Source organism: Arachis ipaensis, chromosome B6 (genome assembly GCF_059453495.1).
Source record: "Arachis ipaensis isolate K30076 ecotype BB chromosome B6, ASM5945349v1, whole genome shotgun sequence".
In the NCBI taxonomy this organism is placed as follows: domain Eukaryota; kingdom Viridiplantae; phylum Streptophyta; class Magnoliopsida; order Fabales; family Fabaceae; genus Arachis; species Arachis ipaensis.
This window is the reverse complement of record NC_142441.1, coordinates 58636763-58660779: the sequence shown is the minus strand read 5'-3', so window position 1 is coordinate 58660779 and position 24017 is coordinate 58636763. Positions and strand designations below refer to the sequence as shown.

The following is a 24017-nucleotide window of genomic DNA, read 5'->3' as shown; positions in this document are numbered from 1 at the left end:
CAGTCTGGATTGCTGTCCTCAAATACTACCTTGGCCTTGTTGCATAAGTGGAGAATGGTGCTGGGGTACCAAAGCCTGGCACCTGAATCAACCTTCTCAGCTGAATCTTGAATCCCCTCGGCGATGAGCTCATTCACATTGATTTCCCCACCCTGTATTAAGCAATGAACCATAGTAGCTCAATTGATGTTTACCTCTGAATTATTTGCTGTTGGTAGAATGGACCTCCTTACGAGTTCAAATCACCCCTTGGCTTCAGGGCTCAGGTCTCCCCTCTTGATGAACTTGGGTCTTCCATCTGTGTACCTCTCCTAGTCAGCTGCTATAACACAGATGTCTGACACTATCTCTGAGAGCTCATCATTATCAGGGCTTCTACTTATCCTTGCCTGATAACTGGCCTCATCAAAATGAGGTGATTTCAGGTGAAGAGCTCTTGTTATGGCATTTGGGCTAAAGTCCACCTCCTTTCCTTTCACGTAACTTTTGAAAGTTAGGGCCTTGGTCTTATCTTCTCTTACTACATTTGCATAAAATTCTTTGATGAGGTTTCCATTGATCTTCCCCTCTGGACTTGTGAGCAATTGCCACCCCCTCTGTTCGATTTTCTCCAGAATTTATGGTGACTCATTTGCATTGATTTGGAAGATTAACTCTGGCAATATTTTTTGGCCCTTATCCGTTCGAATTCACGTTCATGAAAGGCAGTTTTGAATCTCTTCTCATCGAAAGGAACACTCTCCATGGGTTCCTTCCTCTTTTTCCTCTTTGAGCTTGATGATGCCATGAATTGAGTTGCTATTTTGAAAAGGGGTTTTGAAGAATACGGATAGATGAGGAATAGGTTGGCTAGGATAGAGTGTGATGAAGGGGTTTGAGCAAGCCAAAAGTATGAAGTGTGGGGAGTGGGAATTTGAGCGTGAGGAATGAGCATGCACTAAGGTTCACTTATATAGGGAGATCATGATTGGATGGAAGGTGTGGATTGCAAGGATTGTTGCTTGATGGACGGTTTGGGTTGTTTATGAAGGAAGGACAAGGATCATCACTTAATGAGAGTGATTGGTTCGGTCTTCAAGGGTCTTCCTTCTCCAATGTTGCATGGCAACGTTTCCCCATGCGTTCCCTCTTGAGACATGTGTGTAGTGTTCTTCATTAAGTGGCGGAATCTCCCCCTATTTAATTGTGCAATCAATCCCCTTTAATGCTCTTTTCCTTTTTCCTATAAAGATTTAAAATAAGGAAATTAATATCATAAAAATCAAACTCTACGGCTAGAATAATAAAGAGAAGAAAAGGAGTTTGTTTATTTATGAATTTCAACTAACTAACTACTTGTGTATCCTTATGCATTTTAGTGGCACCATGGGGTGACACCAAACTTAGTTTGAAGCAATGTGATGAAAAGTTTTGTTCAAAGCTCCCAAGACTAGCATGCATCTTGGTTTGCTTTGAACACCAAACTTGTTCTTCACTATATACTACATGATAAAGATTTCACCAAGTGTTTGTCAAGTTTGGGTTGAAATTCATAAACATTGATTTATTCATTATTTTAAAAACATATAAAACATGGGTTGCCTCCCATGAAGCGCTTCTTTAGCGTCATTAGCTTGACGTTTTTCCCTCCATCAGGGTGGTTGGTAGTGCTTAAAATCCTCCCCTCTTGCTGTGGACTTATATCCATTGGTTGAATCAATGATCTCCACATGTTCCAGGAAAAGAACTCTGTTGATAGTGAAGACCTTAGGTAACTGAGATGGTACAGTAGGGAGATTAGGGGGAATATCTGGGAAGTAAGCTAAGACAACTCTATCCCCTGGAGAGAAGTCTTCCGTAGGGATTTTCTTGTTCCTCCACCTCCTTGGTACCTTCTTCTTTGTTTCTTTTGAGGTTGCCTTCCCCTTGGTGACCTCTTTTTCTAAAGGAGTTGTGATGCTGTCTTTACCTGCCTCTAGAGGATTAGGTTCCTCCAATTTTTCCTTAAGCTGTGGCAATTGCTGTTTTCCTTGTTTATTAATTAAGGGGATCTCAGAATGAACTGGCTGTGCTTCAGTGCTTGTCTCCTCCTTCAGTGTCTCATTATCAATTGTGCTTAGTTCCTTGTCCTCTTGATCTGTTTCTTGTGAGAGTTTGAAAACATTGAAGCTGAGTCGTTCATCATGGATTCTCAATATTAGCTTCCCTTTCTATACATCGATAAGTGCTCTGGCCGTAGCTAGGAATGGTCTTCCCAATATGATTGGGTGAGTGTGACTCTCTTCCATGTCCAGGATGACAAAGTCTGTTGGGAGGAAGTATTTCCCAACCTTTAGCAACACATTTTCCACCACTCCTATTGCTTGCTTTTGAGTTTTATCAGCCATTCTGATGATTACATCTGTGGGCATTATCTCATTGATCTGCAGCCTCTTCACCAGGGATAAGGGCAGTAAGTTGATGCTGGCCCCCAAATCACATAGTGCTCTATCGAACATAGTTTCACCTATGGCACAAGGGATGTGAAAACTCCCTGGGTCTCTTCTTTTCGTAGGCAACTCAGGTTGAATAAGGGCACTACATTCCTTGTTCATCACTATAGTCTGGCCTCCTTTGAGTGAGCTTTTCCTGGGAAGAAGTTCCTTCATATACTTGATGAATGCAGGCATTTGTTGAATTGCCTTGATGAATGGTATGTTTACATGCAGAGATGCAAACAAGTCTAGGAACCTTGAGTATATTCTCTTTCTCACAGCACCATTGAGCAGTTGAGGGAAGGGTGCATAGAGCTTCAGCAGCTCTTGTTGTGAGATTTCTGGTTCTTGGTGATCTCTATCCTCCTCCTTTGTTGAGTTGTCTTCAGGTTGTTCGAAAAGTTTGCCTTGCTTGTCTTCAGTCTCTTGATCACTTGTAGTGACCATTTTGCAATCTTCCCATCTTACTTTCTTTGCTTCTCCTTTGGGGTTTTTCTCCGTGTCACTTGGGAAGCTGTCAGTAGGTTTGGGAATCTTCTCAGCTAAATATCCCACCTGGAATTCCAGCTTCCTAATGGTCTCTCCCTGGTTCTTAATATTGGCTCGTACCTCCTCTTTGAACACCTTATTTTCTTGAATCTCTTGGCATATTCCTTCAAGTAAGGCTTCAATCTTAGAGAGCTTGTCATCAATTGATGGGTGATTCAGAGCAGATGTGCTGTTTTGGTTTTGATAAGCGTGTGGAGAAGTATTGTTGTGGGGGTGTTGAGATGTCCTCTGTGTGAAATGCTGGTGAGCTGCATTGTTGTTAGAGTTGTAATGTCTCTGGTCTTGGTTTCGATCTTGCTCACTTCCCCACCCAAAGTTTGGGTGGTTTCTCCATCCAGGGTTGTAGGTCTTGGAGTATGGATCATAGTTTTTCCTTGGTGAATTCCCAATGTAGTTGGCTTGCTCCTGACTACCCTCTGCTTCTTTATTCACTCCTTCTTGGGTTGTTGATGAAGTTGAGATTGCTGCTACTTGGTTCATCTCCATCTTCTTGGTGAGGTCAGCTAGCTGCTGGGTAATGAGCTTGTTTTGGGCCAACAGAGCATCTACATTGTTTAGCTCCATTACTCCTCTTGTGTTCCCTCTTTCGGAAGCATAGAAGTAGTCGTTCTCTGCTACTATTTCAATAACATCTATGGCTTCCTCAATAGTCTTCTTCTTGTTCAAAGATCCTCCGGTTGAATGGTCTACCGCCTTCTTTGACTCATAAGAGAGCCCTTCATAGAAAATGTGCAGCTGAACCCATTCGTTGAACATATCTGGTGGGCACCTCCTTGTGAGGTCTTTAAACCTCTCCCATGCTTCATATAGAGTCTCACCATCTTGTTGCCTGAAAGTTTGAACCTCAGCTCTCAGCCTATTGATTCGTTAAGGAGGGTAAAATCTTGCTAAGAATTTATTTACCACGTCTTCCCAAGTTGTCAAGTTTTCCCTTGGGAAAGATTCCAGCCACTTGGCTGCCTTGTCCCTGAGTGAGAATGGAAATAAGAGCAGTCTATAGGCGTTAGGATGAACACCATTAGACTTCACTGTGTCACATATTCTCAGGAAGGTGGTCAAATGTTGATTGGGGTCTTCTTGGACACCTCCTCCAAACGAACAGTTTATTCTGAACAAGGGTGATGAGCTGTGGTTTAAGCTCAAAGTTGTTGGCATGGATTGTTGGCTTTTGGATGCTACTTCCACAATTTCCTGGGTTTGGATTGATGTAAGAGCCCAAAACTCTTCTATCCTCCCTAGCATTATTTGCTCCACCTCCTCCCCCATGGTTGTGATCCTCTTCTTCATGATGGTTTTCCATGTTATATTCCATGTTTGGTTCAAAGAATTCCTCTTCTTCCTCAGCACCAACCACTTTCTTTCCTCTTGCCCTCCCTCCTCAATCTAAGGAAGGTCCTCTCAGGTTCAGAATCGAAGGAAGTTGAAGCCTCGCTTCTTCTCCCTGTCATACAACCATCAAGTGCAAGCAAGAAAAGATAGGTGCAGAAAGTATATCTGTCAGAATTACTGTTATTGTGAGTGATGCAATATATTAAACAGTTAGTGGGTTAGTGAGATGAATAGTAAATAACAAAGAAAAAGTAAGGGGGAAGGGAAGAAGTTATCTAAAACAGAAAGTAAATGACTAAAACAGAAATTTAAATCAAACAAAAATAAAATGCTCAATCTAGTTATCCTCCAATCTAATCATTGTTGATGCACAATCAATCCCCGGCAACGGCGCCGTAAACTTGATGTGTGTGGAAACTGTCTCTCAACAAATTTCCTTTGGCAAGTGTATCGAATTTGTCGTCAAGTAAAAACTCACAATAGAGTGAGGTCGAATCCCACAGGGATTGATTGATCAAGCAACTTTAATTAGAAGAATGTTCTAGTTGAGCAAATCCAGAATTTGGGTTGAGATTTGCAGAAAATAAAATGGCGGGAATGTAAATAACAGAAAAGTAAATGCTAGAATTAAAGGACTGGAAGTAAATGACTGAAAATAAATTGCAAAATTATAAATGGGAATGGGGGATTTTCTCATAAAAGTAAATGGCAGAAATTAAAGAGAATGGGTAACATCAGAGATAGGGAGTTCATTGGGCTTAGGAGATGTTGCAATTCTCCGGATCAAGTTCATTTTCATCTCTTCCTCAATCAATGCACTCATTGATCTCCTTGTCAATCTTAATTGATTGAATTATAATTTCTTGCAATTCAATCTCTCAAATCTTGATCAATAGCCAATTCCTTGGTCAATTGCTCATGAGAAGAGATGAAGTATGGTCACTGATTATACCACATGCATTTCCCAAACCAAGTATTGAGAGGGTTATAGTCACATACCCATCCAAACCCAATTTGGTCCAGCATGAGAAAGCATTTCTAGCTTGATCTCTTTATTCCTCTTTCAAGGTTCAGAAGAGATCCAAGTTTGAATAGCTTCTTTTCCAAGATAACTACTCAATTGGATGAAGATCGAAAGCTTTCAAGTAAAATCAAGAGAAAAGATAGAAGAAGAATAATGAAAATTAGTATTGATCCATCAAATTACAACAGAGCTCCCTAACCCAATGAAAGGGGTTTAGTTGTTCATAGCTCTAGAAAAAATGAAAACAAAGATGGAGAATACATCATAAAACTAGAAATTGCAGAGAAGGTAAAATACAGAGAGTAGTTCTCTTTTTCCAACTTCCAGAACTCCCTCAACAATTCAAAGCAACTCCTATATATACTACTTCTCTCAGCTTCTAGTTGGCTCTTCAAGTCTTGGGCCTTTGGATCTTGAGTTTGAAACAGTTCTCTTCTTCATTTGGGCTTGGCTTTACTTACAGAGAGAAAGTGTGAAGTGGGCAGAGACTTTAGCTCAGGACGTTAGGGGTGTTAACGTTTAGTGAAAATATGAGCTCGAGAATGTTAGTGACAATCAACTTTCTTACTAACATTCCCAAGTAAAAGCTACGTTAACTTCAACGTTAGTGGCACAAACATTGCCACTAACGTTGCCTCTAAGTCTTTCCCACACGTTATTGAGACTTAACATTCCCAATAACTTTGAAAAGCCCCCTTTGTTCCCATGTTAGAGCTCACGTTAACTTAGTTAACGTGGCTCTTTAACGTGGGCTTGCTATCCTTCGAGAACATTAGTGACACTCAACATTGTCACTAACGTTCCAAGGTGCCCTTATGTCTCACGTTAGAGTCCATGTTAACTAGGTTAACGTGGCCATGCTTAGCCATCCCCAACGTTAGTGACAATGTTGAGTGTCACTAATGTTGGCCATTCTTTCACTCATCAACGTTAGCTTCCACGTTAACTAAGTTAACGTGGAGGTTAACGTGGCTCCTTGGGGGGTTGTGTGGTTGCTTCCAACATTAGTGACAATGTTGGGTGTCACTAACGTTGTCGACCACTCTTGCTTCTTACGTTAGCTCCCACGTTAACCAAGTTAACGTGGGAGTTAACGTGGTATATTTCTCCTTAGGCCAACGTTAGTGACAATGTTGAATGTCACTAACGTTGGCGTTTCTTCCCCTTTTTAACGTTAGAGGCCACGTTAACTAGGTTAACGTGGACTCTAACGTGGCCACTTATGAGCATTTGCCAACGTTAGTGACAATGTTAAGTGTCACTAACGTTGGCTCAACTTCCCTTCTCCACATTAGAGTTCACGTTAACTTAGTTAACGTGACTCTTAACGTGGTCAATGATGGCTTCGATAGCGTTATTGGCAATCACTTTTCTCATTAACTTTGCAAGTTACCTCCCATTCCTTGCTTCCTTTGGTCCTGAAATCAAGCAATAGAGTGCATCAAAGTTATAGTCCAAGTCATGGGTAATGCAACATACAATTTGTCACTAAACTCATGCAAAATCCTCATGAAATAATGTAAAATGCACAATGTATGCTTGAATCAAGGTGTAAGTGAATATCTACCCAAAACTAGCTTATTTCCTAAGGAAATGCATGAAACTAACCTAAAAACAGTAAAGAAAAGGTCAGTGAAACTGGCCAAGATGCCCTGGCATCAACACAACAGCTCCGGCCGCCACCAGCCAGCCAGACACGTCATCTCCGACCAGTACAGAAGATCTCATCCGAGATCGACCTCCAGTTTCAGGTAACCCTCAGAACATTGGCGCCGTTACCGGGGAACCTGAAAGTCATCCCAAAACCATGGCGGACGGCCATGACAACGACCACGACTCGGATCTGGAAAACAGAACGCCGCACAAAAACGCGGATGCTACACCAAAAGATACTCCGGAATCTAACGGAGACAAAAACTCATCACATCCGGGAGTAATAGAAGCGCTTCAAGATCGCCTAAAGCAACTTGAAAAAGAAAGCCAGCATCAACGAGAAGTTGGCAAGGATCTACAAAGAGAGGTAAGGCGACGCCGCGAGTTAAAGGACAAGCTCCTAAAACTCGAAGCAGATCTCAAGGCCAAAATAACTCGATCCGGTCACGAAGACAACCCCCACAAAGATCAAGACCCATTCACCAAAGAGATCATGAAAGCTAAAGTCCCAAAGGACTTCAAAGCTCCCGATATGACCCCGTACGATGGCACATCAGATCCAAGCCATCATCTTAGAAATTTCAGAAGCAGGATGTATCTCACGGAGGCCTCAGATGCAATCCGTTATTCTCCATCCAGAAGGATAAAGCCGAACACGCTCCAAGCTTGCTAGGGATCAAGCAAGGAGATCGGGAAAGTCTTCGCAACTACATGGAAAGATTCAACAAAGCATGCCTGGACATACAAAGTCTGCCAACAAAGCAGATATCATGGGTCTCATCAATGGCCTACGAGGAGGACCTTTTAGCCACTCAATATCCAAGAAGCACGCAACATCTCTAAACGAGGTACAGAAACAGGCAAAGAAACACATCAACATGGAGGAGAACTCTCGACTAGGAGAGAGCTCAGAAACCAAATTCTCCTAACCCACCACAGGACAAGGGCAAAGAGTCTAAGAAAAAAGAAGATCAACCCGGGAAGCCTAGAAAATACCGCAATTACACCCCTCTTCGGGTGTCTTTTGTGGAAGTTTACCGAGAAATATGCAACACGGAGAAGATCCCACCACCTTACCCAATCAAAAACAAAAGAGGTCGGGCAAGTTGAAGGTCCACCTCACACCAAAGAGGTCGGACGAGTTGAAGGTCCACCTCACACCAAAGAGGTCGGACGAGTTAATGGTCCACCTCACACCAAAGAGGTTGGACGAGTGGAAGGTCCACCTCACATCAAAGAGGTCGGACAAGTTAAGGTCCACCTCACACCAAAGAGGTCGGACGAGTTGAAGATCCACCTCACACCAAAGAGGTCAGACGAGTTAAAGGTCCACCTCACACCAAAGAGGTCGGACGAGTGGAAGGTCCACCTCACACCAAAGAGGTCGGATGAGTTGAAGGTCCACCTCACAACAAAGAAGTCGGACGAGTTGAAGGTCCACCTCACAACAAAGAGGTTGGACGAGTTGAAGGTCTGATGAGCTATTTTGGTGGAGAAACGAATCTCTCCAAAACAACACCAATCTAACCGGCAAGTGCACCGGGTCGCATCAAGTAATAAAAACTCACGGGAGTGAGGTCGATCCCACAGGGATTGAAGGATTGAGCAATTTTAGTTTAGTGGTTGATTTAGTCAAGCAAATCAAGATTTGGTTGGGTGATTTGAGATTTGCAGAATTTAAATTGCATGAAATTAAAGAGAGCAGGAAATTAAATTGCTGAATCTTAAAGAACAAGAAATTAAATGGCAGAAACTTAGAGTGCAAGAAATGTAAATTGCGGAATCTTAAAGTGCAAGAAATGTAAATGGCTCGAAATGTAAAGGGGATTAGGAGTTGGATTTGCAGAAATTAAACAAAGAAAAGTAACTTGCATCAAACAAAAGAGTAAAAGAAGGTTTGGGTTGAATCGGATCTTGAAGCAGTAAAGTAAATGAACATTAAAAGCAAGAAACAAAATGTAAATTAGGAATTCAGATCTCAGGGCCCAGAGGCTAGAAAACCAAGTCTAGAACTCAAGGCCTTCCTAGATCCAACAAGAACAATTGCAAGGGAATTGTAAATTGCAAGGAAAGTAGATGAGAAGCAAGTAACAGAAACGGAAATTCAATTGCAGTAAATAAATAGAGAGATCCAAGGATGAGATTGAAACAGAATTCCTTCAATTCTTCAACCCAAGATCCAAGACAAGTGTAATTGAAATTGAAATTGAAAGCAAATAAAACTCAGAGGAAGAGAATGGAATTTTCCTTCCCCGAAACTAAGAAATTAAAGATCACTCAATATCCAAAGCTCTCCGGAAACTATTATGAAAATTCTAAAGGAAAGCTCCCCAAAAACTTGAATTCTCTCCTATTTATACACTTTCTTCAAAATGATCTTCAAGCCTTGAGTTGGGCCTTTGCTCTTGGTGGAATTGGGTTGAAAGAGGCCTTGGTTGATTGCTCTTGGAGTTTGGAGAGGAACCAAAGTGAACCAATTGAACCGGGTTGGAGTTTTGCAAAAGTTGGAGTAAAAGTTTGAGCAAAAGTTAGGGGTCTAACTTTTGCTCCAACTTTTCATATCAGCTACCATAATCTGCTGATACCAACGTTGGTGCCAAAGTTAGGGGTCTAACTTTTGCTCCAACGTTGGCTTTACCTTGTGCACTTATGGCGCCAACGTTAGCCCAAAAGTTAGGGGTCTAACGTTGGCACAAACTTTCGCTCCCCTTTTGTATTTCCCATATGCCAACGTTAGCCCAAAAGTTAGGGGTCTAACGTTGGCGCAAACTTTTGGTGGTCAGGGGGTATTTTCATGTGCCAACGTTAGCCCAAAAGATAGGGGTCTAACATTGGCGCAAACTTTTGGTGCCCAGGGAGTGATTTTTAAGTGCCAACGTTAGCCCAAAAGTTAGGGGTCTAACGTTAGGGCTAACTTTTCACCCAAAAGTTTGTGCAAAAGTTTGAGGCTAACTTTAGGTCCAGCTTTTTGCTTCCTGGTTCAATTTCACTTATTCCATTGTCCTCCCTTTACTCCTAGCCATTCCTTCTTGCTTCAACCTTTCTCCAAGCTTTCTTCACCTATCATAATCAACCAAACACATCAAAGCTATGCTCAAAATCATGAGATATTCATTCTATCTTAATATGTAACAATTATGGCATCAAACCTCATGAAATTGCATTAATTTATCTATGGTTGATCAAATCAAAGGAAGCATGAAAATCTACCTAAATTGGCTTGCTTGTAGCTCAAGAAAGTGCATAATTCAAGTGAAAACAAAAGAAAAAGACTAGTAAAACTAGGCTAAGATGACTTGTCATCACAACACCAAACTTAAAGCTTGCTTGCCCCCAAGCAAGAAAAGATTTATTGAGAAGAAAGAATGAAATGGAAGAGGATGTTCATGCTAGCAGAGTATTCTTGGTAGTTCATGGGATTTTGTGTGGATATGTAAATACTCACTTCTTATTGACTCTTAGGCCTAGAAAGTCTCCTTCAAGCTTCAAGTAACATACTGCTATGACCTCTCATTATTCCATTATCCTTGGCTATTACTTTGTTCAAAAGCTTTATTTGAGTGTCATGTGTAGCAAGTTCATTTTCTTTTCTGTATACTTGACACATTATTCACCATGGACACTTGGCTCACATTCCCTTTTAAACATTGATGCCCAGCACCTCTTTGGGTTACTAAATGCCTTGTAGTTAGGTTGCTCTTGATAGTGGGTTTTCAGCTGATGATCCCGGATTAGTTAATCCAAGTCACCAAGTGTTGATGCACTCCGAGGAGCTTACTAATCCAAGCAGATCCTAGTACAAAGACACCACAGGCATATATTTTAAGGTTCAAGCTATTGGTGTCCAGCTTTGTTTCTTTTTGTTTCCTTTTATTCTGCCACTTTTTGGCTATTTCTTTTCTTTCTTTCTTTTTGTTTTTCTTTTTAACCAAGAATTTTTATTTAATTGAGATTCATAGACAGTAGGCCACTCTATACTTAGAAGGAGATATCCTAGCTCTTTATTCACTAAAAGTAAGCTATTGTACAATCACACACATACCACCACTTACTTTTATTCTACTTCTATCTAACAGAGACTATCTTACTTCTCATTCAAACATTTCTTTTATTGGATTAAAGATGCAGGGGACAAAACATACTTTTTGCTAAGTGAAAGTAAACACACATGCACACACTTGGACTAGCTTACTTATTGCAAAAGAAAATTGAATCTCCTTGAACTAGATGAACACTTTAGCAAGACATAAATCAAAGCATTTCTCAACAGCAAAAGTTAAGTATAAATACAACCTATTGGTTTGCAGTTCTTTTGTTCTTCCTTCTGTTGTGCCCCTTTTTAGCCATGATGCATAATGTCTTCAAATGGTGGTTCGTTTCCTGCACAATCCTCAAAAGTTGCTTGCTTCTCAAGCCCTTAGGTGACTGGTTAGTATGCATGAATTGAGTGTGGCTTTTTGGATTCAATTCGGTGTGGGAACACCAAACTTAATTCCTTGCCACTGTCTCTAATGCAACAGGTTGTACATTTATAAATTCTTTTGGCCTTGCTAAAGGTTATAGAACCAAACTAAGAAGCAATTAACTGGTTGAATAATTTGTCTGATTGCTTGGAGCTATCATTATGCAAGAGGTGAGAGTATGCTTTTAAATGAGATTTTGGTGGAATACCAAACTTAGAATCCTTCATTCTCCCTTAAATTGTTTTTGGTGTGCAACACCAAACTTAGCTCCTTGCAATACATATCAATTATTCAACATTTTTATTGAAAAAGCTATGAAAAGAAAACTACCTCAGGTTGGGTTGCCTCCCAACAAGCGCTCTTTTATTGTCACTAGCTTGACATCTTGTTCCTTTGATCAAGGAGGTTGAAAATCATAGTGCCTCAGCTTTTCTCCTCTTACTGTGAACTTTCTTCCGGTCTCCTCTTTGATGATCTCTAGGTGTTCAAGTGAAAGGATCCGGTTCACAGTATAGCATTCAGATGATTGTGGGGACACCTTCATTAGTTGGGTGTTTAACATTACTTTATCCCCTGGTGAAAAGCCTTCAGTGGGGATTTTCTTATTTTTCCACCCTTTTGGCCTCTTCTTCTTCTCTTCTTTCTTAAGAGATGATTCATGCCTTGGTGGTTCTTTATCTGGAATACTGAGGTTCTCATCTGGGGGTTTTGGATCTAGTTCCTCCTTGATTTCTTTGGTCTGTTGCACCATCTCTACTTCTTTCAAGCATGGATGTAGAAGTCTTGGAGTTAACTCATTGAATGCCTCCTTCAAACTTTGCTCTCTGGCCTTATCCTCTGTACACTCTTCTTCTTGAGTGGACTCATGTGGGGTTTTAAAAACATGGAATGCTAGGTGCTCATCATGCACTCTTAACAACAATTCTCCTTTTTCAACATCTATGAATGCTCTGCCCGTAGCCAGGAAAGGCCTCCCCAGGATGATGGGAGTGTTAGGGTCTTCATCCATATCTAGGATGACAAAATCAGCTGGGAGGAAGAATTTTCCCACTTTTACCAACACATTCTCCACAACTCCCAGTGCTTGCTTAATGGATTTGTCAGCCATTTGGAGAACTATTCGTGTGGACTTCAGCTCAGAAATTTGAAGTTTCCTCATTAGAGACAAAGGCATCAAGTTTATACCTGCACCGAGGTCACAAAATGACTTCTCAATTGTTATGTTTCCTATGGTGCAAGGTATGTAAAAACTCCCAGGATCATCTTTCTTCTCTGGCAACTCTCTTTGGAGGATAGCACTACATTCCATTGTCATCTCAACAATTTGTCCTTCTTTTAGGGACTTTTTCTTTGTCAGCACTTCCTTCATAAATTTGGCATACACTGGCATCTGTTCAAGTGCTTCTAAGAAAGGAATATTGATGCTGAGGGTCTTGAATATGTCCAGGAACTTTGAGTATTGCTTATCCTCATTCTCTTTTTTGAACCTCTGAGGGTATGGAAGTTTGGGGATATGTGGCTTCACCCTTTCCTTCTTCTCTTGTAGTTGTGTTTCAAGGATGTCCTTATCTCTCTTTGAGCTTTTTGCATTCTTGATTTTCTGATCCTCTTCACTTTTCTCTTCTGTCTCTTCTTGTGGAACTTCTCTGTTGTGTCCTTCCTGATTGATGGCTTCCTTCTCCCTAGTCTTTTCACTTCCCACTATGATTGCTTTGCACTCCTCCCACTTTGTAGCTTTTCCTTTGTCCTTTGGATTGGAGATTGTATCACTTGGGAGAACATTGGTTGGCCGTTCAGCTTGTTTGGCCAATTGTCCCACTTGTCGTTCAAGGCTCTTCATGGTAGCTTCATTTCTCTCTTGCATTTTGACCAAGCTTTGAGTGGACTGAGCAATTGCTTGTATGGCTGCCTCAAGACTTGAAATTCTACTTTCATGATGGTCTATTGGTGGTATGATGGGGGTGGAATGTGGTTGCTGGAAGTTATTTGTAGGGGTAGTGTGGTAGTTTTGGGGGTTAGATGTTGGTGCGGAAATGCTATTTTGATGAGTTTGTGGATTGTGGTGGGGTGGTTGATATGTATTTTGTGGTTTCTTGTATTGATTATTATTAGCGTTTTGCTGGTCGTGGTTTGAGTAAGTTGTGTTTCTTGAGATGTTTTGGTTTGAGTTTTTCTGCCACGGTTGCTGGCTGTGGGTGTGGTTATCTCCCCATCTGAGATTTGGATGGTTCTTCCAGGATGGATTGTAGGTGTCACCATAAACCTCATTTTGGCATGAGCCTTGGTTGTGCACATATTGAGGTTGTTCCTGCTGCTGATTTTCTTGGTTTTCTTCATTTTGTCCCCATGTGATTGATGGTTGGCTTGTATTCACTGCTGCAACTTGTAAACTATCAATCTTTTTAGCCATCTGCTCAAATTGTTCTTGAATCTGTTGCTGCATTATCTTGTTTTGAGCTAGGAGGGTGTCAACCCCTTCCATTTCTAACACTCCTTTCCTTAGTGATGGTTGGTGTTGTCTCTGATGGCCAAAGAAATATTGGTTGTTAGCCACCATGTGAATGAGGTTCTAAGCTTCTTCAGCTGTCTTCATGAGTTGCATTGAGCCTCCTGCTGAATAGTCAAGTGCCTCTTGAGCTTTCATTGTCAGTCCTTCATAGAAATTTTGGAGTTTATCCCATTCATTAAACATCTCTGGTGGACACTTCCTGAGTAAAGCTTTGTATCTCTCCCATGCTTCATACAATGACTCTCCATCCATCTGAGTAAATGTTTGAACTTCAGTCTTTAATCTAATAACTCTTTGAGGTGGGTAAAACTTGGCAAGAAACTTGATTACTAGATCATCCCAGTTGTTGATGCTATCTCTTGGAAATGACTCCAACCATTGAGTGGCTTTGTCTTTGAGGGAAAATGGAAATAGCAGTAATTTGTAACTGTCAGGATGCACACCATTGGTCTTCACTGTGTTACATATCCTCAGGAAGGTGGATAGGTGCTGGTTTGGATCTTCCAAGGGGCCTCCTCCATAGGAACAGTTGTTCTGCACCAAGGTGATGAGTTGGGGCTTCAATTCAAAGTTATTTGCATCGACATTTGGGGTAAGGATGCTACTCCCACAATGCCTTGGATTAGCAAGTGTATATGAAGCCAAGACTCTCCTCTGGGGTTGACCATTGTTGTTGGCCATTCTCACTGGTGGATTTGTTGGATTTGTTGAATGTTTCTCCAATTCATGATATTCTTCATCTGATTCTTCCTCTCCAGCAACATTTTTTTCTCTTGCTTCTCTTCTTGTATCTGACATACAAGCAAAACACAAGAAACACACAAAAACCAGTGACACTTCAATCTATTGCTAGAATGAAGTTTTAGTTAGCTTAAGCAAAAATTCAAACAGTTAGTGGGTTAGTCAAAATTAGAGAAACAGGAAATAAAAATGCTAGATCTAGATCACCACCTCACTTAATCATTATCAATCTAATCAATCCCCGGCAACAGCGCCAAAAACTTGATGAGCTATTTTGGTGGAGAAACGAATCTCTCCAAAATAACACCAATCTAACCGGCAAGTGCACCGGGTCGCATCAAGTAATAAAAACTCACGGGAGTGAGGTCGATCCCACAGGGATTGAGCATTGAGCAATTTTAGTTTAGTGGTTGATTTAGTCAAGCAAATCAAGATTTGGTTGGGTGATTTGTGATTTGCAGAATTTAAATTGCATGAAATTAAAGAGAGCAGGAAATTAAATTGCTGAATCTTAAAGAACAAGAAATTAAATGGCAGAAACTTAGAGTGCAAGAAATGTAAATTGCGGAATCTTAAAGTGCAATAAATGTAAATGGCTCGAAATGTAAAGGGGATTAGGAGTTGGATTTGTAGAAATTAAACAAAGAAAAGTAACTTGCATCAAACAAAAGAGTAAAAGAAGGTTTGGGTTGAATCGGATCTTGAAGCAGTAAAGTAAATGAACATTAAAAGCAAGAAACAAAATGTAAATTAGGAATTCAGATCTCAGGGCCTAGAGACTAGAAAACCAAGTCTAGAACTCAATGCCTTCCTAGATCCAACAAGAACAATTGCAAGGGAATTGTAAATCGCAAGGAAAGTAGATGAGAAGCAAGTAACAGAAACAGAAATTCAATTGCAGTAAATAAATAGAGAGATCCAAGGATGAGATTGAAACAGAATTCCTTCAATTCTTCAACCCAAGATCCAAGACAAGTGTAATTGAAATTGAAATTGAAAGCAAATAAAACTCAGAGGAAGAGAATGGAATTCTCCTTCCCTGAAACTAAGAAATTAAAGATCACTCAATATCCAAAGCTCTCCGAAAACTATTATGAAAATTCTAAAGGAAAGCTCCCCGAAAACTTGAATTCTCTCCTATTTATACACTTTCTTCAAAATGATCTTCAAGCCTTGAGTTGGGCCTTTGCTCTTGGTGGAATTGGGTTGAAAGAGGCCTTGGTTGATTGCTCTTGGAGTTTGGAGAGGAACCAAAGTGAACCAATTGAACCGGGTTGGAGTTTTGCAAAAGTTGGAGTAAAAGTTTGAGCAAAAGTTAGGGGTCTAACTTTTGCTCCAACTTTTCATATCAGCTACCATAATCTGCTGATACCAACGTTGGTGCCAAAGTTAGGGGTCTAACTTTTGCTCCAACGTTGGCTTTACCTTGTGCACTTATGGCGCCAACGTTAGCCCAAAAGTTAGGTGTCTAACTGATGAGATATTTTGGAGGAAAAATAAATTTCTCCCAAAATACCCAAAACTAACCGGCAAGTGCACCGGGTCGTATCAAGTAATAAAAACTCACGGGAGTGAGGTCGATCCCACAGGGATTGAAGGATTGAGCAATTTTAGTTTAGTGGTTGATTTAGTCAAGCGAATCAAGATTTGGTTGATGGTTTTGTGACTTGCAGAATTAGATTGCATTGAAGTAAAGAGAACAAGAAATAAATGACTGAAACTTAAAGAACAAGAAATTAAATGGCAGAAACTTAGAGTGCAAGAAATGTAAATTGCGGAATCTTAAAGTGCAAGGAATGTAAATTTCTTGAAATGTAAAGGGGATTGGGATGTGGATTTGCAGAATTTAAACAAGGAAAAATTAAATTGCATCAAACAGAAGAGAGAAAGGGAATTGGGATTGAACCGGATATGAAGCAGAAAAGTAAAGGAACATAGAAAGCAGTAAACAGAGAAGTGAAATGGGAAATTTAGATCTCAGGACCCAGAGACTAGAAAACCAAGTCTAGATCTCAATGCCTTCCTAGATCCAACAAGAACAATTGCAAGGAAATTGTAAATTGCAAAGAAAAGAGATGAGGAACAATGAACCGAAAATGAAATTCAATTAACAGTAAAGAAACAGAGAGATCCAAGATTGAGATTGAAACAGAATTTCTTCAATTCTCCAATCCAAGATCCAAGACAAATGTAAAATGAAATTGAAAGCAATGAAAGCAAGAAATTAAAGTTCACTCAAGTTCAAAAGCTCTCCGAAAACTATTATGAAAATTCTCCAAAGAAAGCTCCCCGAATAACTTGAATTCTATCCTATTTATACACTTTCTTCCAATGATCTTCAAGCCTTGAGTTGGGCCTTTGCTCTTGGTGGAATTGGGTTGAAAGAGGCCTTGGTTGATTGCTCTTGAAGTTTGGAGAAGAACCGAAGTGAACCAATTGAACCGGTTTTGAGGTTAGCAAAAGTTGGACCAAAAGTTTGAGCCAAAGTTAGGGGTCTAACTTTGGCTCCAACTTTTCATATCAGTTGGCACATTTTTCTGGTTTGGACGTTGGTGCCAACGTTAGGGGTCTAACTTTGACCCTAACGTTGGCAATACCTTGTGTGCTAGTGGCGCCAACGTTAGCCTCCAAGTTAGGGGGCTAACGTTGGCGCAAACGTTGGCCCTTCTCCCTTTGTAATTCATGTGCCAACGTTAGCCTCCAAGTTAGGGGGCTAACGTTGGTGCAAACGTTGGCCCTTCTCCCTTTGTAATTCATGTGCCAACGTTAGCCTCCAAGTTAGGGGGCTAACGTTGGTGCAAACGTTGGATAGCCAGGGAGGAATTCATGTGCCAACGTTAGCCTCCAAGTTAGGGGGCTAACGTTGGCGCAAACGTGGGATGGCCAGGGAGGAAATTTCAAGTTCCAACATTAGCCTCCAAGTTAGGGGGCTAACGTTGGGGCTAACTTCTTGCTTCCTGGTTCAATTTCACTTATTCCATTGTCCTCTCTTCACTCCTAGCCATTCCTCTTTGCTTCAACCTTTCTCCAAGCTTTCTTCACCTATCATTAATCAACCAAACTCATCAAAGCTATGCTCAAAATCATGAGATATTCAATCTTTCATAATATGCAACAAATATAGCATAAAACCTCATGAAATGGCATGAATTCATACATGGTTGGTTCAATCAAGGGAAACATGAAAATCTACTCAATTAGCTTGCTTGTAGCTCAAGAAAGTGTATAATCCTAATGAAAACAAAAGAAAAAGACTAGCTAAAATAGGCTAGGATGACTTGTCATCACAACACCAAACTTAAAGCTTGCTTGTCCCCAAGCAAGAAAAGATTTATTGAGAAGAAAGAATGAAATAGAAGATGATGTTCATGCTAGCAGAGTATTATTGATAGTTCATGGGGTTTTGTGTGGATATGCCAATACTCACTTCTTATTGACTCCTAGGCCTAGAAAGTCTCCTTCAAGCTTCAAGTGACATACTGCTATGACCTCTCATTATTCCTTTATCCTTGGCTATTACATTGTTCATAAGCTTTATTTGAGTGTCATGTGTAGCAAGTTCATTTTCTTTTCTTTATACTTGACACATTATTCACCATAGACACTTGGCTCACATTCCTTCTTAAAACATTAATGCCCAGCACCTCTTTGGGTTACTAAATGCCTTGTAGTTAGGTTGCTCTTGATAGTGGACTTTCAGCTGATGATCCCGGGTTAGTTAACCCAAGTCACCAAGTGTTGATGCACTCCAAAGAGCCTAATAATCCAAGCAGATCCTAATACAAAGACATCACAGGCATATATTTTAAGGTTCAAGCTATTGGTGTCCAGCTTTGTTTCTTTTTGTTTTTCTTTTGTTTTGCCACTTTTTGGCTATCTTTTTCCTCTTTCCTTCTTTTTGTTTTTCTTTCTAACCAAGGAATTTAATTCAATTGAGATTCATAGACAGTAGGCTACTCTTTACTTAGAAGGGGATATCCTGGCTCTTTATTCACTAAAAGTGAGCTACTATACAATCACACACATACCACCACTTACTTTTATTCCACTTCTATCTAACAGAAACCATTTTACTTCACATTCAAACTGTTCTTTTATTGAATTTAAAGATGCAGGGGACAACACATGCTTCTTGTCAAGTGAAAATGAACACACAAGCAAACACACAAACTAGCCTACTTATTTTGAAAGAAACAAACATAATGCAAAGACTTTTAATTAAAAAGGACTACTTAGAAATGCAAAGACAACTTAGAACAGATAGAATGCATGCTTTTTTCTTTGAACAAGGAGCAAGTCCACCTTTCATTTGTCATGCTTTTTCTTTCTCCTTTCATATACTTGGCTGCTAGTGTTCCCACCATCCTTGTTTGGTGGCTGTTGATCTTGCCAAAAGCCAGCCTTATTCATAGCCTCCTCCACTCTATCTTCAAGTCTCATAGCCCTGTTCACTTCTACCTCACTTCTCATTTTGAAGAATTCATCAAAAGTTGGGAATGCCGGATCCATGTTGTGCAAATGTTCTCCAATATAGTTTAGTTTGATTTGGCTATTGACATTGTAATCGGCTTGCACTTCATACCTTGCTTCCTGGAGTGTTGTGAACTCCTTGAAAGCCTTCAAACTTTCAGCTTGCATTTGTTCCAACTTCCCAAAAGATTCATGAGATTGAAAGGCATGTTCTTCTTGCATCGCAAGAAATCTTGACTCGAATTCATTTTGTTTGTTTATTATTCTTAGCTCTCTTTCTTCTTGTGCTTGTTGGTTTTGCATGTACAGAGAATAGTATTCCTCTTGCCTCTCTTGGATTCTCGTGTACTGTTGAGACAATCTCCCTATTGCTTCTTGCATTTGAGTCATATCCATATTGCCATGTGGGAAAAAGTGTAGCTGCTCCTCCTCCTCTTGTGGCTCTTCTTCTATGTGTGGCTCATCTTCTTCCATTGGCTCTTCTCTTTCCCTTCCTCCATGTGGTCTTCGGCCTTGATGTGCTTCAAGGGGCATCATCATTCGTTCAATGGTTATGGGCATGCCTTGGCTTAACCACATTGGATTCTCCTCTTCCAATGGAACTTTAGCCTTTGCACACAACCTCCAAATGGTGCTCGGATAGTACAACCAAGATCCGGCCGAATTCTTTTCAGCTATCTTTTGAATGTCTCTTGCAAGGATTTCATGAACTCTTATCTCTCCACCCATCATGATACAATGCAGCATTAAGGCTCTCTCCCTGTTAACTTCTGAGGTGTTCACTGTCCCCAGAATTGACCTTTTCATCAACTCATACCATCCTTTTGCTTCCGGAATGAGGTTACATCTCTTCAGGAACTTGTATCTGTTCTTGTTGTCTCCTTCCCATTCTGAGTTCTCAAAACAAATGTCTCTCGCAATCTCCTCATAATCTTGATCCTCAGTCAATCTTTGTTGGTATCCCGGTTCATCAAAGCGGACTAACTTTAGTTTCAAGACTTTCTTGATTGCATCCGGGCTAAAGTCTACTTCCACCCCACGCACATAGCTCTTGTACGTTGGGGGTTCACGCATGTCAATCCTTGGGACATTTGCATAGAATTCTCTTATGATATTGGTATTAATTCGGGTGGCTGGTGATGTAAGTTCCTCCCATCTCCTCTTCCGGATTTTGTTCTTTATTTCTTGACATCCATCCTCCGGCAACATGAATGGAATTTCAGGATAGATTCTTTTCTCGTTCATCCATTGAATTTGCATTTGATGAGACCAAGACTTGAACCTCCGTTGGTCATATTCATGTGTTTCTTCCTCCACTATTGGATCTTTTCCTTTTCGTCGTTTGGTTCTTGAGGAGGATGCCATGATCACTTGGTTGGTTGAGAGGGAATGTGAAGAATGTTGGAGAGTTTGATGTGTGTTTGGAGGAAAAAGAGATGAGGTCCGGACTTGCTATGACAAGAAGTTATGAAGAGAAGTTTAAGTGGTTGGAGTTTAAAGTAGAAGAAAGGTTGCACAAGGCTTGTTATGTTGAGGAGTGATTCGGTTATGTGCATGGCTTGAAGGTGGTATGCTTTTAAATGAGCAATGAAGGGCTAGGATGCAATTAGACACTATGGAGATCAAAGGTATGCATGTAAGGATGAATGAAGACAAAATTTGCTCCTTCCCTTGCCTTTGCCGTGATCATTCTCAAGGAGTGGAAGATTTCTTCCTTGAAGCATGTGATAGGATTTTGTCCTTATGCTATGCTTTCCTTTGTCTTGTCTTTTTCATTGAAGATTCTTTGACCTCCTAGTCATCACAACAAGACAACATACATTAGTCTTATCCAACCGTAGCAATATTGTTCTTTTTAGTAAAAATATGTGAACTGTCAATTCTTATCTCATGTGAACCGTGACACTCTCTTTGGAGGACACCAAACTTAGTGTTTGGTAATGTATAACGAAAATGAGTTTCTTCCTCCAATTGGTGAAGTTCAAATGTTAAATGCTCATAAGAATTGTTTTCATCATACTTTCTTTTTCTCTCTTTTTTTTTTTCATGAAAGATTAATTGTATTCTTGAATCGGTTTATCAAGGTTTGATAAACACCAAACTTGTTTCTTGTCAAAGGGTACATCACAATTAATGCCTTCATTATCGAATAAAAAAAAATTTTCTATTTATAAGGTTTTGGAATATAACAAATGTATGATTATTGATGCATGAGTTTCAAATTTTCATGAAGCTATGTGGACACCAAACTTAGTGTTCGGCCATATGCTCTATCAAAACATTTTAAGCATGTGAAACAAAATCCTTTGTAATATTGGTTAAGTGTGCTTGAAGATACACCGAACTTAGTATATGTTTCAAAATAGTGCATGCAATAAATGGACATGTTCATGAAAAGAGAAAAGAATTCATGCATCAAGTGATCATAATTTATTGAATGTAAAATGACATGAATCTTAAAGCATGGGTTGCCTCCCATGGAGCGCTCTTTTATTGTCACTAGCTTGACATTGAGGCTTTCTTTTATAGTGGTTGGTGCTTGTAGGGCCTCAATTTGTCTCCCCTGACCGTGATCCTCTTCTTTGTTCTTTGGTGTTCAATTTCAGCATGCTCTAATGATAGTATGTTGCTGACAGTGTAGTAATCCTCGGTTTGTTGATTTGCCCCCAGCTGTTGATATATCAGTTGCACTTTGTCACCTTTAGAAAGCTCCTCTGTTGGAATCTTTCTATTCTTCCATCCCCTTTTTGCTTTGTTTCTGCGCTTCATCTTTCCTTTTGTTGATCTTTCTTTTCTGGCTGTAGGCTTTCCTTGGGGACCTCTCTTCTCAGTGGCCAGTACTCTAATATCCTCTTGGGCTTTTTCATCAGTCTGCACAATCTTTAGCATTGGGATGTTGCTATGACTTTCCTGGTCATTTTTCATATAGTCTTTCTTCTCCTTGCTAAATTGTGCCTCTGGTAATACCTTCAGAGTGATGCTTTGGTCATGCATCCTGAGAGTTAATTCCCCTTCCTCTACGTCTATGATAGCTCTAGCAGTGGCCAAGAATGGCCTTCCCAGTATAACAGAGTCACCATCATCATTGTTTGATTCTAGAACCACAAAATCAGCAGGGTATATAAAACTGTCCACCTTGACCAAAAGGTTTTCAATTACACCCCTGGGGTATACCATTGACTTGTCTACCAGCTCCAAAGACATTTGTACTGGTTTGACCTCCTCTATATTCAGCTTTTTCACCAAGGAGGATGATATTAAGTTAATACTTGCTCCGAGATCACACATTGCTTTAGTGATTGTCAATTTCCCAATGGTGCAAAGCAACAGGAAGCTTCCTGGGACCTCAAGCTTGGGAGGAAGCCCCTTTTGAATCAAGGCCCTGCATTCCTCAGCAATCATTATGGTTTCTTTCTCATCCCAGCTTCTTTTCTTGTTGATAAGATCCTTCAGAAACTTGGAATATAGAGGCATCTGTTCAAGTGCTTCAGCCAAGGGAATATTGATTTCCAGCTTCTTAAAAGTCTCAAGGAATTTGTGAAAATGCTGGTCTTTAACCTCTTTGTTGAACCTCTGAGGATATGGCAGTGGAGGTGTGATGCTTTTTCCTATTTGCTGCTGCCCCTGAGCTACTTCCTTTGAGCTATGTGGCTGGTTGTCCTTCTCTTTAAGTTTCTCAGTGCTTTTGTTTGGCATCACAACTTGCTCCTTATCCTCATCTGCCTTTGTTTGATTTTCATCCTCCGTTGGTTCTTTGCTGTTCTCTGCTTGCTTCCTTGTAGTGTCATTGTTGCTTAACAATGCTCTCCCACTCCTTAATTGTATTGCCTTGCATTCTTCCTTGGGATTTGGAATTGTGTCACTGGGCAGTGAGTTTGAAGGTCTCTCAACAGATACTTGCTTGGAGAGTTGCCCCATCTGTCTCTCTAGGCTCTTCAGGGAGGCTTCCTGATTCTTGGCTACCATTTCTTGGTGTTTCAGCATTTTGTCTATCATGGCCTCCAAGTGAGTGATTCTTTGGGCTTCAGGTGATATTTGAGGTGGGTTATGAGATGTGGGTGGTGGATGGTAGGCATTTTGGTTGGTTGGTTGGTTATTAGATTGGTATTGGTTGATGTTGGGGTAGTTGTTTTGAGGTTTTCTGTAGGGGGTTTTGGTTAGTCTGCTGCTGGTTGTGATTTTGGTTGCTTCTTGGATTGTGTTGGTTTGAGTTCCTCTGCCATGGTTGTTGGTTTTGGGTATGGTTATCTCCCCATCTGAGGTTTGGGTGGTTTTTCCAGGATGGATTGTATGTATCACCATACACTTCATTTGGTCCTTGGTTGTGCATATACTGTACTTGCTCTTGTTGTTGTTCTTCTTGAGTTTCTTCACTCTGTCCCCATGTGGTTGATGGTTGGCTGGTGTTAACTGCTGCAACTTGGAGACTATCAATCCTCTTGGCCATTTGCTCAAATTGTTGTTGAATTTGCTGCTGCATCATCTTATTTTGAGCTAGGATTGAATCCACTCCTTCTAGCTCCATTACTTCTCTCCTTTGTGATGGTTGGCGGCCTCTTTGATGAGCAAAGAAATATTGGTTGTTGGACACCATATCAATGAGTTCTTGAGCCTCTTCTGCAGTTTTCATGAGTTGCAAGGACCCTCCAGCTGAATGATCCAAAGCTTCCTGAGATTTCAGTGTTAAGCCTTCATAGAAGTTTTGAAGCTTCTCCCACTCATTAAACATAGCAGGGGGACATTTCCTGATCAGAGCCTTGTACCTCTCCCATGCCTCATAGATAGGTTCTGCCTCCATTTGTGTAAATGTTTGAACCTCAGCCTTT

The 24017-nt window shown here is 40.5% G+C and overlaps 1 non-coding gene across 1 annotated transcript; it reads left to right on the top strand.

Annotated features, from left to right (window-relative positions):
* The first annotated feature begins 3753 nt into the window (after positions 1 to 3753).
* On the top strand, positions 3754 to 3860 carry LOC148555724 (small nucleolar RNA R71). Its single transcript, XR_015887543.1, has one exon. It is a non-coding gene; the product is annotated as a small nucleolar RNA R71 (small nucleolar RNA).
* Positions 3861 to 24017: the final 20157 nt, after the last annotated feature.